Source organism: Rissa tridactyla, chromosome 5 (genome assembly GCF_028500815.1).
Source record: "Rissa tridactyla isolate bRisTri1 chromosome 5, bRisTri1.patW.cur.20221130, whole genome shotgun sequence".
In the NCBI taxonomy this organism is placed as follows: Eukaryota; Metazoa; Chordata; class Aves; order Charadriiformes; family Laridae; genus Rissa; species Rissa tridactyla.
The window spans coordinates 78773031-78791341 of NC_071470.1; the positions used below are offsets into that span (position 1 = coordinate 78773031).

Genomic DNA, 18311 nt, shown 5'->3' on the forward strand with positions numbered 1-18311 from the left:
TTTTCATCAATTTTCCACATCTCCATTATGTGGCTCTCGATGACTTTTCCTGTTACCTATTAATAACATTTCTATTGATCAAATGTTCACGTTCTTGCACGGCTCAAAGACAAAATGAATGCAGTGGTTTACACACAGTCCGAGTCCAGCTAATGTTTCCTTTCATTTGAAAAAATTACATTTTGTATGGTCATTAATAATTTCACACAACATTACAGGAAAATAGTTTTACCTTTTTGCTCAACCCACTGGTCTAATTTAAAAAACAACACCAAACTCTTAATTGTGACCATAAACCAAAAGTATCGCCAGTCCAGCGCAAATGATGAAACCGGGGTTTAAGCAGCTGAGATGCAGCCGGATGGTGTGCAACCCTAGTCCAGAGCAGAACCAAGCAGGTCAGGTTTCTGTGGTCTCATGTTTTATCATGTTTCCTTTGCACTAAAATGGGCTGGAAGGTACTGTCAGTTACCATCAGCGTTTGCTATAGGACGTTGACTTTTTCAAGTTCCTGACTCCCTCCTAATTACACAGATTTTTGGGCACTGCGCGTGTTAGACCAAAAGCCCCTTCTCAAGCCTCATTTGCTAACAGCCACCTTCCATAGAGGCATCGTTCAGGTGCCAGGGAATTCGGGAGTGTAACACAAAAGACTGTTAGACAGTGTGCATCTGCCTTCATTTTTTAAAACAGAAACATTTATTGGGTGCTAAGGAAGGTGGAAAGCAAAGAGAGTGGTTATCAGATACAACAGTCACCAAGCAAATTCCCTTCCTCGCTAAAGGAAATAAAGTCATGTAATGACAGTAAATCTTGTGCTTTAGTGTTAAATATTAAAATAGCAGTATGGTTTCCTGCCTATCTTGCCAGACATTAAATAAGTTGATTATTTCAATCCTGTGACAATTTCACATGTGGGACTATATTTACATAATATATAACAACTAAATATTCACTACAATGTAAAACCTTAGAGATCAACACCCTGGTTAGCTAAGATATTGAGGGAAATCCCCAGTTGGTGAAAACTGGCACTAAATTGATACCATTAAAGTCACAAGCATAGAATCTGAGTCATTATATTTTAGAACATAATTTTCCAAGGTATCTAGAGCATTTTATATATGTTGAGAAAAACTGATGGGCCAAGCAAAATCAATTCAATTTTCCTTTCTAGAAAGAACATCTTGAGAAATTATCATCACTTAACGTGCAGTATAAGAATGTATATGAAACAAACATCATTATATCGCTTTGGTTTTTCTCTCTGATTTCCCTCACACTCATGTCTCAAGAAGATGACAGAACTGCGGGATAGGCAAAAACCTTCCAGCCCAGCGAGGTCTCATTAAAAACACAGAGCGAGGATTAAGATGTAAATCCTGTAACCTGCAGTGTGTCAAGCATTTTTCTCTGTCTAAAGGGCAAATCTGTCACTCAAACTGGATTTGGCTTGGTCCTAAAGACTTTTTTTATTGCAATTTCCATATATGCATATTAATTTATATAATATGCAGCTAAACTTCCTTTTCATGACTTCACCAAATTTTAATACTAAGAAGATACTGTCAGCTAAGTCAGTCCAAACTTAGTTTGTCACTACTTGTCTGTTTGTACGGGGGAAGGGTAACATCTTCGCCATACTTAATATAAAAAAACCAATCTCAGTTTAGGTGATCAGGGCCTACCTTCCCTATTTCTAATAAATATATATTCAAAGAAAATTGCTAATGCTACTGCCTTCACTGATAATTTTGCACAGTAAATAATGAGAACTTTTGTTTCCTGTAGGTATAGACCTTAACAGCATGCCGCATAGAAAAGTGCCGCAGCAGGAGAAGAACAGAGAACTTTCTTCCATCGCCCTTCTTGCACTCTCCCAGGTGGGTAAATCCCTGCTTCTTTGCCTGTTTGTGAGGGTAGTTGCCAACGCTGCTGCTCAGGCAGTCACAGAATCATAGAAAGGTTTGGGTTGGAAGGGACCTTAAAGATCATCCAGTTCCAAGCCCCCTGCCATGGGCTGGGACACCTTCCACTAGACTGGGTTGCTCAAAGCCCCGTCCAGCCTGGCCTTGAACCCCTCCAGGGATGGGGCAGCCACAGCTTCTTTGGGCAACCTCTTCCGGTATCTCACCACACTCACAGTGAAAAATGTCTTCCTGATATCTAATCTAAATCCACCCTCTTCCAGTTTGAAGCCATTACCCCTCGTCCTATCACTACATGCCCTTGTAAAAAGTCCCTTCCCATCTTTCCTGTGTGCCTGTCTAAGGTCTTCTCGGCATCTTCTTTTCTCCAGGCTGAACAACCCCAACTCTCAGCCTGTCCTCACAGCAGAGGTGCTCCGGCCCTTGGATCATCTTTGTGGTGTCCTATGGACCCGCTCCAAGAGGTCCACGTCCTTCCTGTGCTGAGGACTTCAAAGCTGGACACAGTAATGCAGGGGGGGCGTGTCTCAAGAGAGGAGAGCAGAGGGGCAGAATCACGTCCCTCGACCAGTGCTCTGGCTCCTGGATGGTGCATGGTGGACAAACTGTGCATCCCTGGCATCCACTGCCAAAAACTTTCTGGGACTTACACAGCCGCCGTGCGATGCGGAACGTATGTATTTTATTTTGAAGGGTTTTGCAGGACAGAGAAGGGCTATTGTATTTTAACAGCTGGAAATCCTACTCAACGCCAGGTGTGAACACAGCTATTCACACTCTGCCTGGTCCTCCTGTGCTGTCCCCAGCAGCCCTCCTTCCCTGGGGACTCATGGGTCCCTCTCCCATCCCGCTCCCTGTTGTATTCTAACGTGGGAACTTGACTGCCTTCACTGAGGGAGAATGGTAGGTGCTACCCACAACTTCAGCAGGCTAAGCAAAGTGCATTCTTGTAAGAGTCAATCCAAGCTGTTCTTTCAAATACAAAACCCTAATTGCCTGGAATCTCTCAAAACTTTCATCTTATTAATTGATTCTTTGCTTTTTAAATGAGGCTTCTCTCTGTGACATCCACAAGATATGGTTTCTTCTATATATTGCATTTACATTCAGCAGTCTTTTACATTAATCCATATAATTACCTTTTGTAGATTTGAAGTTGCCGTGTCTTTATTCTTCATAATTGGTGCATCTATTAAGAAGAAGTGATATTTTCCCGCTATGTCCTTGTTAATTATAACTCTATCCTTCATTTACATAATAAACTTTTTGGGGCAATTTCTGCAGTAACATTTCATGCCTAATAGGAAGCAATTTGCTTTCCTTTATTAAGTACATTAAAACTTCATGCCCCAGACATCATTGACTGTAAACATTTGATTCTGCTCAAATTTAATGCACCAAGGCATTTTGCTCTGCCATATTAGGTTTATTTATGGGCTATGTTCTGGATTGTTAGCTGCTAATGAGACTTCGGCTCTTATTGCTCTAAGGCCTAAACACTAACCTCATTTTAATGAGTTCATTATTTGCTGCCTTCTGAATGGAAGACAACAAATTTTCCTTTTAATTAAAGGTCAAAACACCTCTGGCTAAGGGAAGTGTAGAGGTTATCAAATCCTTAGAGAAGGTAGAAGAACGACTTTTTCTGATTTTGATGCGAAGCATGGGCAGGCCAGGCTGAGGTAGAAGGTGTTTCTCTGGGGACCAGAACTCCAAATCTAGGCTAAGTGATAACAATGCTAAAACGTGGTACTAGTCTTCCCAAGCCGTGTTTTTTTTTTTTTTAAAAAAAAGGAAACCCTGAAAGTCAGCCAAAGTAATTAAAGAGGCTTTACTCCTAACCCAAAGGTCTACGTGGATCAATGCTACTGCTAAAGCATGAGCCCTTCTTTGCATGTGCAATGATTTGTAGGGTGCAGAGGACAGATGCCAGATTAATTGAGCCAACAAAAACTAATCTCGTGTTTCTCATCAGGGAAAGTGAGGCAAATGTGATCAATATTGGGGGCTGTTTGTAGTGAGGCAGGGGTATACGCAGTCATGTGTTTGCGCGTCTGCAAATGCATGTAAAGGGGATTGGTGATCCCTTTCTTTTAAAATAGAGAGTGGAAACTTTAGTCAAACCAAAAAAGGATTAATTACAGGAATTAATACACAAATCTTTGTCCTTTCTCTAGCATTTTATACCTGGTTACCATCTTAAAGACAGGCTAACGACTGTCAGTTCACGGGCCTCTGATTTGAGAAGCTGCTCACATTGCAGGCAATAGTGTTAGAGACAGGAAAAAAGGTATTTGGGAAATAAGAGATCACTGTCTGTGAGAGCAGCTGGTGAAAACTTAAAATCTGGTTTTGGAGGAAAATCCCAACAGTTTGTGAAACAGACATTGTTTAGCATGCAAACTGAAATTGTCAAAATGTCCTTACAACAGCTCTAAACATTATTTCTGCAAAACTGAACCAAATTCCTCGCTCTTGGAAGTGTTTCAGGGACCTTCCCAGAAGTTGTGAACATGTCTGAGAGCATCAGGAGAAGCCTAGGAGGGACCCAAGATTTGCAGGACCCAACGTTATCCCAATGTGGAGCAGGAAGCCCAGCATTTCATTTGGGCTCCTAGTCATTTGTGTGGCCTTCCAGGGGCAATACTGTGAATGTGAATTTTGGGAACCAGCAAAAACCTCAAGATCTTGAAGGTTCCTGTCTCTGTGGCAGGGACCTCTGTGGCGAGGGTGCCCCAGGGTCTCTCAGCCTCTGGGGCATTCCACTAGCTAGAGCTTCCCAAGGAAACACGATCCCAAGTTACTACATAGCCTGTCCATGAGGACTGCACAAGGTGGAAGACAAATGAGAAAGAAAGGATCTAGTTCTTCATGCAGTTTGGAAGGAGTTCAAGGGAAGGAGGGGAAGTTAGGTATTTCTGCTTTTCAGTGTATCTATAATTTGCTGTCATCATGAATTATTTTATTTCCACAGACTCATTCTAGGAAGTGCTTCTGGCACGGGAGGATGTGCCAGTGACTGGCATCCCAGGGCTACATGGCCAAGGTTACGTTGCCCCATCACCATCTGAGGGATATGACTGAGAATCCTGTCAAAAATGGGCTAACTTGCCATTACTCAAAGTCATCATTCATTTGGGAATGGATCCTAGTGCTGGGTACCGATTCCACTCCTGCATGTTTTTTCCTTCTTTCGCGTGCGTGCATAAGATATATATATGATCACTATACGCATATTACTATTTATTTATATGTACTGTAGATATAAAATATGTGCAACTATATAAACATAGATATTCCTTACAGTAAATTTTCTGTATGTGATGTTTATATACACTGCTTAGTAAACAGGATTTTTTCCCTGGACAGGTTGCTGGGGAATCTCTGTCCTTTGAGATATGATCTGATGTAACTTTGAAGTTACCTTTGCTCTGAGCAGGGGCTTGGACTATATCACCTCCAGATGTCCCTTCCAACCAAAATTATTTTAAGATTTGATGAAAATTTTCCCTGTATTTTTCACTTCAAGACAGTTTTCTCAGGCTTCTATGGTACATACTTGTTATTGATACCAAGAAGTCTTTCAATGCATCTATTCATTTTTGTTCCTAACATCTGTCCTTAATGCTTTTGCAGTTATATAGCACTGAGGTTCATTCCTAAGGTGTTCCGTGCAGCAATTTGATGGTGGTCTGTGGAAAGCTGGAAGACTACAAAGTGGTAGTTCTGGTCTTGATTTCCAGCTGAAGATTTGTAGAGAAAAAAAAAGCAAAGAATATTTTCAGCCATGTTTCTTTCCACTGCAAGCAGTTGCTGTCAGGATGTGATTTTTGATTGCCTCTTCCAATCCCTGAGATCTATGCTAGGAAAAAAATCTGATGATGCCTGCTGCGGTCCTGGCAATCTTCAAAGCCAATGCAATCTTCATAGGATTACCATGAAAGAATAACAATCACAGTAACTATTATAAGCATGGTGCGAAATAGCTAGTCACTGTTGTTCTGATAGGAAAACTGAATTTTTTTTAAAAAAGTGATGATGTCTGGCCTGACATAAGCGACAGGATCACTGCAAGACCAGGACTCCAGGTTCCAGCTTTTGGCGTTGAGCGCAAATTTCTGCCATAAGGGGGACAGTCAAATCAGCGGTATCTGCACTTCTTAAAACACAACTTGGTGAGGAATTTATAAACCCAGTGAAGCCGAGTCATTGATTTCTGTGTGGTGAGGATTTCAGCCCACTTCACAAGCTTATAACAAAACAACAATATAACAATATAATAATACTATAGTGTAGGAATTATAAAGAATTTTCACATTATTGACTTATTGGCTAGATTTTGAAAGCAGTAGAGGGCTTAAAGTTAGTCAAATCCTTAATGGGATTTTGAAATCACTCGTACGATTTACCCTATGCCAAAACTGATTTGAATAGCTGTTAACCAGGCACCTGATCAATGGGCAACTGTCAACCCTCACAGATGTACATTCCCTCTTAAGATGCTTTTCACCCGGTGCGTTATACAAATGGTGTCATTCCCCGTGCTCGCCGCAGACCCCTCATTGCTCCCAGCGAGGCAAGCAGGGCTTCGTCCATTGCTCTGCCTTCCTGAGATACGGGACCTCACTTCTTTTTGTATTTATTTCTGTGAAGTACTATGCTAATCTATAGTGCCATATAAAGAATTAATAGGAAGGTCTCTGATGGTGCTGAACACAGCCAGCTCTGGCTGCAGATCTATTTTTTTTTTTTATTATAGAGCTATTACTTGAGCCTGTTCAGCATTTCCCTTGAGTAACTGTCTTAGTGTGAGGTCTGAGAGGATATGTGGGTTTATTTGGAGCAAGAAAAAAAGTCATGTTTTGCACTCATATGTAATATGTTTATTGCAAACAGAAGAATTTATTTTTCCTTTATGAGTGGGATACCCAATTTATCAGATCTACTTCTGCTGCTATTTCATAACTCCATCCTTAAGTCAGAAAATTGTCAGGAGCCTAACTGCATTTAATTCAGCACAGAGGAACGCATCTGTTCCGGTAAAGGTTCATCTAGTTTCAGCTGAATGGGATGAATGGGGTGATATTGCACCAAATTTAGTAGCTACTCATGGCTAACTGGCTAACAACATCACTTGAAAACTCAGAAGGCGGCTTTTGGTTAAGTATTATGGGAGAGATGATGCTATGACAGTGACACAGATAACCCGGCAGCGAGAGCACCTTGACCAACTGCACATGTGTGGGTGCACGTATATAAATAACCGTGGTAATTATTCAGTCTCTCTTCTTGGAGAAAGGAATTCATAGCCACAGTCTTGTACTTCTTAGAAGATCCAGCCACAGAAAGCCCAAATGAAGAGCAAGGGGACAGTCTAACAGGGCAAAAAGCATAAATTACAAATAAAGCACATTACTAATAAGCAGGATTTATTTTAACCAGCACCACACAGATGAGTCAATGAGATAGATTGCTTCCAATTCTCCAGCAGGATCTGGCTGGGGAAGGCGGAAGGCATTAGGGATGGTGGTGAGCAAGCGTCCACAGGACCTGCTGCTGGTACTGTCAGAGCAGGGTATGGCTGCAGTGGTCACCTGCTAGCAGTGATCACTGCTCTGTGTCGGCACTGTCTGCTCAAAAGATTTACAGCCTATTTGGAAATCACTGAGGGTCTTTAATACAAATCACTACTGATTCTGAAGGCTTTTTTAGGAATCCTGACCAAATCTGCTGACAAATCCTGGAAGGGGAAAAAGCAGCACGTGCCCAAGCTAAGAACGGGTGGTGATTCCGTGTGGCTGGGGAAGAGCCAGCTGGCACTAGCCCCACTGCTGACCAAAGTCCCTTCCCACAAGTTGCAGGGACAGGAGCCGGTGGCACTTTGAAGCAGGGCAGCGAAGGGACTTATTTCTTATCAATTCTGATTTTTCAAAAGTTGAAGCATTTTCAACAAGAGAATCACAGAATCGTAGAATGGTTTGGGTTGGAAGGTCCGTGTCCTGCTTTTGTTGGGGGACACCAGTACTCCAGGTAGGGTCTCATGAGGCTATTTAGGCTTGAGAATCAGGAGAAGGTAATCTGCCAGCTGTAGATGAAGGATTTTTGGTCCAGTTTTTAAAACAAACAACATGATCAGGAATGCTTAGTCTAATTTAAATAGCTCCCCCATCTTCTCCCAGGTCACTCTATGCTCCCACGCTCCCTATGGTTGTAGTTCTGCTTGGCCAGTACAACAGGCACACGGAGGAAAGATAAGGTGATGCTTCTTGCATCTTGTCCCGTACCCGCATCTGCACGAGGCAGGCGGAGTTTGTCTTTCTGTAATTCTGCTGGAGTGCTAGCATGAGAGAGGCCAGAAAGTCAGAGGCATCATCTAGCTCTGATTAATCGCCAAAAAAAAACCCCCTAAAATAAGTATTGAACAGGAAAACCATCTTGAGGCTTTAAAGGGACAACATCAAGATTTAAAATAGTATTTTAATGCAAAATTCATGTTCAGTGATCGTGATCCTGTTGCAGCAAACCACATTGGTGTCGGTCATTGTGCTGTATGTCACTAACAGTAAAACACAGAGAGTGGCATTTACAATTCCTCTCAAGTAATGTTTGGGCTGTGCCAAAAAAGGATCAAAGTCTCCCCTTCTTTGCTACAATACAGATTCACAGCAAAGGACAAGTAAGAGTAATAACTACATTCTTTTAGTTGTATACGCTGCCTTTCTTTCTTGTCAGAATTGCTTCTTTAAGCAAAAAAAACCCCTAACAATAAAAAACCCCCAACCTGCTATATGTGGGCACTCAGTTGTTATAAATTATTTAAGGGCTGGACTAATGGAGGCTACCTTATTTATCTTCTTTAATTTATGGATTTGGATGTACTAAGGTTTAATCAGAGTGGGTTTTCTGTTCCTTTACTGCCCTTGGAAATTATTTACGTCAGTAACTTGTCATAAAAATAAAAATTCCTTAAAATTCTCATCATGGACATTTATCTCAAAATCCTGAACTCCTACCAGCAATCTCAAATTTCTACTTCAAATTTACTGCTTAAAAACTGATGTTTATGCTTTGTGGTGGAATTAAGCTTTTATTTTTTTAAACACACATTCAGTCACAAAGTAGAGATTGGAACAGAAGTGATATATTCAAAATTCAGGTCTGTCCTTCAGTTTTCAGCATGGGCGTGTTTGCATGGGGATGGATATAACCAGTGGCTTTGAGAGGGTACCACTTCTAAAGCTTTCGGGGGGGGGGGGGGGGGGGGGGGGGGCAAGGAAGCCACAGCAGTTGCTAATTTCTCCGTTCCTGTTCCTGCTGTCGGTGCTAAAAAATGGGGAATGTCCAAAATACCCAAATGCAGAAGGGCAGAGGAGAAACATGGTTCCCCTCGGCGCTTTTTTATCTGAGAACAGATATTTTTGAACTCTTTATGCTCAGTGTGCAGACTTTTCCAATTTTGTTGTCTTTCTCATTGTTAGTTGCTATTTTTCCTTGTAACCGCTTCTAAATGGAAATCTCAAATAGTTTCTGCGTACTTTTCCCATCACTTCTAGCACCTATACACCAGTTGTGTCTGTGGTTTGTTATTTTCTTTTCCCCTTGGCAAGTCTGTCCATTGCTTACCCTCTCCCTAAAAGTCAGAAACCAGGGAATCTAAGTTAAATGGATCCCGAGGAGCACCACAGAATCCTAGAACTATTTAGGGTGGCGAAGACCCTCAAGACCAGTCAGTCCGACCATTAACCCAACACTGCCAAGTCCACCACTAAACCATGTCCCTGAGCACCGTATCTGCCTGTCTTTTAAATACCTCCAGGGATGGTGAATCGACATACAGTCTCCTTTCCATTTACTTCCAATGACCTAGGAATGCCTGTTTTACAGAAAGCCCAAATTACATTTAATCAGTCTGTTAGTTTCATAGGTCCCCTTCTATCCTCAATAGATTGCAATCAAAGATCTGGCTGCATTCTGTATAAAGTGTAACTGTGCTAGAACTGGAGTCCCTAAAATTGAGTAGGTTCACAGAAACCTCTGCAACATTTTTCTTTGTTCTCAAAAAATAGGATAGCTCGCTAGGAAACTTTTATCACGCAGCCTTCCCTGGTGGTGCTGTGGAGACTTCTATGTCTTCGTCAGTTATTCTGAAAAATTGAGTTTGCAAAATCTTGATGCGTAAGGATGTGCTTTAAAAATCACTAGGATTAAGTGTTGCTTTTTAATATTTTTGAGATGCTTGATACTTGTCTAGCAGAGCTTAACTTTTTTGACCCTTCTTCCTTCTTCGTGATGCCGTCTTGGATTATCTAGGGAGCTCACTTCAGTGTTTTGATCGTGTTTGTTAACTGGCATTGGAAGTTTCTGTAAAATGAAAAGGGAATTGCAAGGCAAATGTTCTTGCTTTACACCACGCTCACCTCTCTTACCAGAGGTCAGATTGCTTCTGCCACCCCCGCGTCCTTCAAGTTTAGAGTAGTGGGAGTTAAGGCCTGTTTTGTCCTCGAGGACCGGTTCAAAATCCCTCTGTCCCAGAAAATTCTCCTGCTTACCACTGCTTTATTATCCTTTTCTAGCTTGAAGACAGCATAGTAAGTTGTCCAGAGAAAGAAGCTGGAAGATCCAAAGCAAAATGGCAAGGCCCGTGCTAAGTTTTTACTCAATTCTCTTGAGTAGAAACATCAAAGGCCAGTACATTCTCCAAGAAAATCAAGCCAGATCACCAAATGAGCCTGAAAAACTTGAAATCAACCATTTCAGAGGTTCCAGTAGGTTACTTTTTCATAAAACTAAGTGATTTTAGGTAAAATTGAGAACAAATCTCTCTAAGAGCCAGAGGAAATGCTTCAGGTCATAGCTGTATCGTTAAAAAGTATCACCGCACCTTTCCAAAAAGTGGGAAAATTATACTCAGAGCAAAACGTAAGTACTGCCCTTCTTCAGAACACTCTAGATTACAGACTTGAAAAAACCTCAAACCTGTACCCTTGAGAAATTCAAGTGGTACGATGAAATTGTCGAGAAGTATGAAGAAGCCTTTCATCCCTTCCAGTGACTTCCTAGGAAGGAAACTTCTGATAACAGGGAGCCCTTCTACCTGGCACCACAACCCAAGGCAGATCCAGAGACAGCAGAGAAGTCCAGGCTCCTGCTGGTTGTGACAGATGAAGCTGGGTGCCCAGATCGCTGGATGAGTTTCTACGCCCTCTGCTATTTAGGATGTCAAACCAAATTAGCCCAATGGTCCCCTCTGGCCTTCCCAGCTTAACCTTGTGTAGGTGCTCATGGCAAGCCAGCCTATCCCAAGCTCCCTGAGCAGGGAAAAGAAACGTCTGGCTTGTCAGGCTCTGAAAAAGACCCCGAGCAAGGATAATAGCTGCTCCCTTGCCCCACCGGTGGGAGGTCTGGCAGGCAACTTCAGCTACCAGAGAGAAAAAGAGGTTTTGGGTGAATTTCCTACCGTTTGATAGAGCTCATCCCTTTCTAGATACCACTAAATCATTCCTGACAGGGATGACTTATCCCCAGGGCTTCTAAAACTGCTTCTGACAAACAACCTTTTTTGATTGGGATGCATTGAATTTCCCCAAGCACTGTGCATCTGCAAAGTATTTCCTGTTAGAAAGGTATGCTTGCGTCCTCTTCAAGCTCCTCATTCCTGATTTTCTAAGCTACACAGGGCGAATGCTGTGCTATGCCGTAAGTACACAAAGTGACTTATTTGGAAGGGAGAGTAAACATTTCTAGCACGCATTTTTAATCAGAAAGTGTTTACTGATGTCTTTTACGACCTGTTTTCTTGGCTGCTTGGAAGAGAACGGGAACATAATTTTGAGATTTCTTTTTCTCTTCCCCAACTTATCATTTGCCTGAGAACACATTCCTGTGGTATACAGAGCCTTCCACAGGGAATAATTATTGGTGAAAGATTCAGCCCACACCCTAGAAGAAGGGTATGTCTTCCAAGCGTAATGATGTTTGATGACAATAATAATACAGGGAAAATCAGTGTTTCTAATGTTTGTGATCCTTTGGTAAGTTTCACAATAGTTGAAATTTTTGGTTTTTCTCTGCTCTCACGTATATGAGAACACCAGCTGTCAATCTTTACGGTGAATAAGTTTCTAGCTCTTAAGAACAGTGACGAAAGCTAAGCTCACCTGCACATTAAATGCTTGCATAGTATTATCTCAGAAAACAAAAGATGCGCAGAAAGGTTGGGGGGGATGTTTGTTTTGGTTTTTGTCTAAAAAAAATATTCCTATTTCAAAGCCATTCACATACATTTTGGTGGCAGGCAGAAAGTGGCATTACTGAGCCAGTTAACTTTTAAATCTAGTTGCTTTTTTATCTTAGTCATTATAGGTAGTACTTTTCTCTCGAAATATTCCCATAGAAAACTGGGTAGCAACCTGTAGTTTAAAGTATGAATCCATATAACTTAGGATCATTAAACTGAGAAAAATGTTCAGCAAAGTATCAACCTTTTAATTATAGGTGTTACACTAAATTTCCACTCATTTCTGAAGTGTGAGGTTCTATTACTCTCCTAGGTGTGGGGGAGTGCCATAATTTTATTTTATATGGGAATATCTGTTTAAAATCATAAATACTGGATTGTTCTGATAGGTTTTACTTGGCTAGTGCTCTGCTACCCAAATGGCATTGTTTGACAAAGTGTACATTCACATCCCGAAAAGAATTTGCAACTGTAAGATAAGAATTAGCTAAAAGATAGGTGGTATTTTTCCATTGTGGAAAACCTTCCTTATTCCTCAAGCTCTTCTATGGGCTCTAAATTCCCCCTTCTTTGTCCCCTCTCTCCTCTGCTGGGGTGTAGCCCACCTCAAACCTTCGCCGTCTGAGGCTATAGCGCCAGCAACCACCACTGGAATTGCTAAACACAGAATATTTCTGTGATGAATATCAGCTGGGTTTCATCAGTTCAGAAGAATATTCAGGCAGAAGAATATTAGAAGACTGGTTTTAACAGTCACATTTAGTCAGTTAAATGGTTTCAAGTGATTTTACTCTAGCCTGGTGAGCCCTCAAAGGGCATTCAACCAGCATCGCGCTGCCCTGTTGTACCCTCATGTCCATGGACGGACTTTGTATTGCCTTCAGAGAAAGCCCAGTGCAATACACAGGGGCTGGTCGGCCGTGCCCCCAGCGTAAACCATAAAATAATGGTGAAAGATTAATAAACTCCTTTTTCTAAAGACAGTTTCTTTTCCCCTATGGCTTAGTCCACTGTATTATCAGCTATGAACACATGAGAGAGAAGAGAAGGGAATTTCCGCTTACCCTTCAGGAGAGACAAAGAGTTAAGTTGAGCGTAGGTAATTTTATATTCAAGTCTCAGCCGAGATCCTGATCTTTGGAAATTTCTAAGCCACCCTTCGTCATCATCCTAAACCCCTGAAATCAATGTGTGTCTCGTCACCTCAAAACGTTTCCTCACATTAAGCAAACAAATTACAAGGTGTCACCTAGTCCGAGGCTTTGCCTCTTGCTGTGGAGCTTTGGGACATACCTGCTGCCTGAAGGCTGAGAATAAATCCCTGCTGGTCTTTACCACCGAGCTGCTCCATAACACCCACCTTGCAATATTTACAGCAGCGACGGGTACTTTTTATTTCCTGATAATGTACTGGCAGCGTGTTCCCAGTTACAAGAGAAATAATAGTGAAAGCATATGGGAAACCTTATTCCCTTTCCTAATAACAAATACAGTGGAATTACACTTTATAATACCACAGACATATTTGTTTACGATGCACATAAATCTTGGGATATGTTACTAGGAAGACACATGCAGAGCTTTTTTATTAAAGAATTCACATTCTGCAGCTGAACCTATTTTTTTTAAAGAAATATGTTATTATTAACCATGCAGAGCATAGCCTCATCAGTTCACACTTATGCCTGGAGCCCTATTAAAGATTCAATAAATTAATATGATTATAGACTATTTAGTCTCTATTAATTATAGATACATATAGATTAATGCTTATTTACCCATGTATATTCAATGAATATATTCAATATATTCAATCAATTTCCAAACATTTGTGCTAATTTGTTGAAAAACCTACAGTAAATATTATTACAAAGGAGGTCTTCAGTCTGTATAGCCCTTAGGCTAATAGCCCTGGAAAATAGCCCTGATCCAGAGTCCACTTTGATCCTCATCCCTTGGGCTTCTCTCCCACGTTCTTCTGCTCTCCACCATGCTGCTAGTCACCCCAGAGGTGGCCAGCTGTGGCCTCCCCCCTCTCCAAAGCCCTGAGATCACAGTTGGAGCTGCTCTTGCCGAGAATACTTTTGATGCCAAACCCCCCCAATATTGAAATCAATATCAAAACTAAAATGATCCTGATCTTGGCATTGTATCTACCTATTAATGAGCCGGCTAATGTACAGACCCACAGACTTCTGCGGAGTTTAAAAACCCAGGGAATGGAGAATTATACCGAGCTTTACCCTGTTAAAACAATTGGATCTCAACCAAAAAAGCACTTGCGCTTTCAAGAACTGACAGTTTTAAGAGCCAATATTTCATGAGTTTCGGGGAAGGCAAGCAAATACGGTATGCTGTCAAAAATGTGAATTCAAGCATTCTTTATACAGCCCTTACTTGAAGGTCTGATGTTTTGGGGTGAAAAACATAGGTCCTTGAAGCCCACGGCTTTGATGCTATTGAGGCAGTTCAACTGTAATATTGAGACAACTTTTAGAAATTGCTTAAATGTTGATATTTTAGATTTAACATGTAATGTAAAAGTTACATTAATAATTCTGGCTTTTACATAAAATGAAGAGGCAGTAAAAACCTGAAATATGCATTTCCTGGGATATTCTCATATTAAAAAATTCTCTCAGCAGAGTGTGAATTATTTGCATTTTTTAATTTCTGGAAGATCAGCAATTCCAAAGCTACATTTAATTATGATCTTTTGGATTTTTTTTTAATATTCTTCAAACTGTCCACTTTTCCCTCAGCCTGCCAGAGCAGACGAGCTGGCAGAATATAATTTTGTTTAAATCACATTCCGGTGGAACATTCTGCATTTAATAAATCAACATTTTGCCATGGGAAACTGTTTCACTGGAGCAGTCCAAGTTGATTGAGTAACAAGAATATGAACTTCATTTTCCCCTGCCTTGCCACTTTGCCATTTTGGAAGCATTTTTCACCCATTTAGTTCAAGGATATATGGCTAAACAAGCTGGAAGGAAGGAAAGATAAAATCCTAGTCTCTAATTCTTTAATTCCATCATACCTTGGTCAGAAAGTATTGGGAAGTAGGTACTAGTTTTAATATATTTAATTAGTGATTTTAAAAAAAATAGTGCAAAAATACCGATTAAATGACTACATCAATTGAAAAAATTAAACTCTCCCAGATAACTAATTCAGTCTTCTCCAATCAGAAGTGTTAAAAATAGCATGGATGTCATGTGCTAGAGAAGCTGAGTGTGTACTGTGCCACAGATCCCACTTCTGTTTGGGTGCTGTCTGAATGAAAATGTGGACAGCTGATTAAGAGAGTGCTGGTAATGTGAAGAAAGAACAAAAACATAGAAAAGAGTCAGTTTATAGATAGGGAAACTGTCGCAGCCTGGTAAAAGGTGTTTATAATTTGTGCTCCTGGAGGGGGAAAAAAATTATTCATCTGTGGCTTTATTTCCTCAAGAAAACATGAAAAATTAACACTGAGGTGATGTTTTGCTAATAGAGTATGTTTGGGGATGGAGAGGCATTGGTTTCTTTCAGGTGAAAATTAAACTAGCCAGTCATTGGTTCTGCTTCTCTAAAATGAGCCAGAAGCAGGATAATGGCTTTACTGCTCAAATTTAGTGGCCTCAGAAAGGAATAGGTGACTCTAACCTTCCCTAGCTTGTCATAAATCTTACTGATAATTAAACAAAAAGGAGATTTATTTTTTTAAAGGAATCCAGGATTTAGGAGACCCTGTCTCACAAAAAACAAGGGAAGAAAAAAAGTAAGATTTTCACTCAACTTCAAGAATTTCAACTTGCTGAAACTACTTTTTTTTTTCCCAAGCTGCATCCACGTGTACTTTAACTTATCCACAGAACAACAGTTTTGAGCTCAATGACCTTGGACAACAGACCTGGGTAAGACAAACTCTGGACTCCAAACAGGCAAAGTCGTTCTGAAAGAAACTCTCAGATCTGAAGGACACCACGTGGCCTTAGTTAGTCTTTCTGTGCTAAGCTTAACTGGAAATACAAGAGCTTTTTCTTTTATGCTATACTAATCAATGATAAATGCTGGAGTTTTAAATCAGAAAACTTTAATATATGCAATGTGTTGCAATAAATCAAATCCTAATGAACAAAAACACTGTTCAGAAAGCTCCAGTGTTTTTACTAATACACTGGTTTGCAGGAAATTATGAATAACTTATACTTTCATTTTCTTGTTAATTTTGAAAATTAAATTCTATTAATATTTTAAAAAAGTTTTGTTTTCATCCTGACATTTCTTGAAATTCCTAACTTTTATAAAATATTCTGTATAAAATATTGTAAGCATTGAAATTAGACTAGATGATCTCTAAACGTCCCTTCCATCCCCTACCATTCTGTGATTCTATAATTTATTATATTTAATATTTCCATAACAAATTTAGAAATTTTGTCCACATGAAATGACGTGTACAAATCACCAGATAGTCTTGTATTATAGTAATATAATTGCCCATGAGACCGAAAAATTCTTTCATGCTTTCTTTGGAGAAATGTATTAATAGCAATAAAAATATTTTTTATGTACCTATTGTAGAACTAGAGAGGTTTTTTTTACGATGTCATATTCAATACTAAAAGCAAGAATGTGAAAGAAATATGATTTTAATAAATGAAAAGACACTTATACTGTAAGGTCCTATGCAGATGAATCTGATAGAGTTAGAAAACTTGATTTTAGGACCACTGCATATTCTGGCACAGATAGAAGACTAATTTTAAGGAGAAGTATTATGTTATTAGGACAATGTTTCCAGAATAAAAGGTTGCTGTCAAAATAAAAACGTAATGTGTGGCTTACTCTCTGTGGGTGATGATGCTCTATGGGCAGTAGTCCTCAAATTACTTTTGCTTATCTCTAAGAAAATCTCCATAGAAGCACTGCCTTGTGTGTTTGGCCCATAAGGAACAAAGTTTTATTCCTCTCACCTCCCGTATTTATGCAGTAATTGTGTTTGCTGCCTGCAGAAAATGATTACGGTTGTACACAAAACTATGCTGCATCCACGTACATCACTCGGAAAGGGTTCCACTGTGCATTCGGAACAGGTGCTGTAAAAGGGATGTGTAGACAGCAGTGCTAATAAATGTATGGATAAGACATTAAAGGCCACAAAATGGAAATGAAGGGTAAGCTAAAACTGATGTTGGCATCCTGCTACCAAATTGAGAATAGGCTGGCAATGAAGCAGTGGTGGGATTTACTGGAGAACCTTGTTTCTGCTACCATGTGTGCGGCAATAAATAAACGGGAGCTCACCCGACCTGGCGAATGAGGAACCTGTACTGGCGGAAAAAATGCATGAAAGAAGGGAAAGCCCCTCTGTGAGAGAGTTTGAAAGAGTGGGGCAGCAAACTGTGATCTCTGCAAATGGAGTTGGGGTGTCCTGTAGAGCGAAGAGGGGGGATGTGTTAACATCTAACCCCCAGCGGGTGCTTCCAGGCATGCATGCAGCACACAGCAAAAACCACAAAGTGATCTCATAAAATTCCTAAGCACAGGGGCTCTGGGAGCCTATGGAAAGGGAAAGTTTTTCAGGAACTTCCCAGCACTACAGTGTCCACATTTTCACTGTTTTGTAAGTTCATGTGAGCATGGGTGAAGTTTCATGGGTGCTGCAAACTGCTAGCCCCAAATAACATCAGCACTGTCACGTATCTTGGTACAAATATTCCCAATCAACTCTAATATGGAGACAACGGAGGCAACCGAAAAAGAGTCTCTTGTGGCTACTTACGGCTGCAAGCACTGCCCTGCTTTCTGAGCATGGAGAACATGCGACCTTTCCTCTTGGGACACTGTCACTGGCATGCACCTGTAGCATGGGCCACGGTAATGGAGAACAAGGGGATCTCCCACATATATCTGGTTCAGCCTGCTATATATCTTAGCAATGACATAGAAAACCCTAGAATTAGCTCAAACTATAACGTGTACTGGAACTTGACAATACAGACGGATGGATCAGCATTCAGTACTGCTGGTGCACAGATGTTAACCTTATTCTGGAGACTGGCATCTGGGGCGTCAACCATCTGCAGTTTCTTACCATCACCCTTTGCAAGTCCTAGCGATACTGCATTGCCACAGGGTCTGGTATAAAGCAAGAG

The 18311-nt window shown here is 40.7% G+C and overlaps 1 protein-coding gene across 1 annotated transcript in view; it reads right to left on the reverse strand.

The window, feature by feature from the left end:
- Positions 1-18311, reverse strand: part of LOC128910514 (bifunctional heparan sulfate N-deacetylase/N-sulfotransferase 4) — a 108703-nt gene that overhangs the window by 51036 nt on the left and 39356 nt on the right. The window lies entirely within an intron of this gene.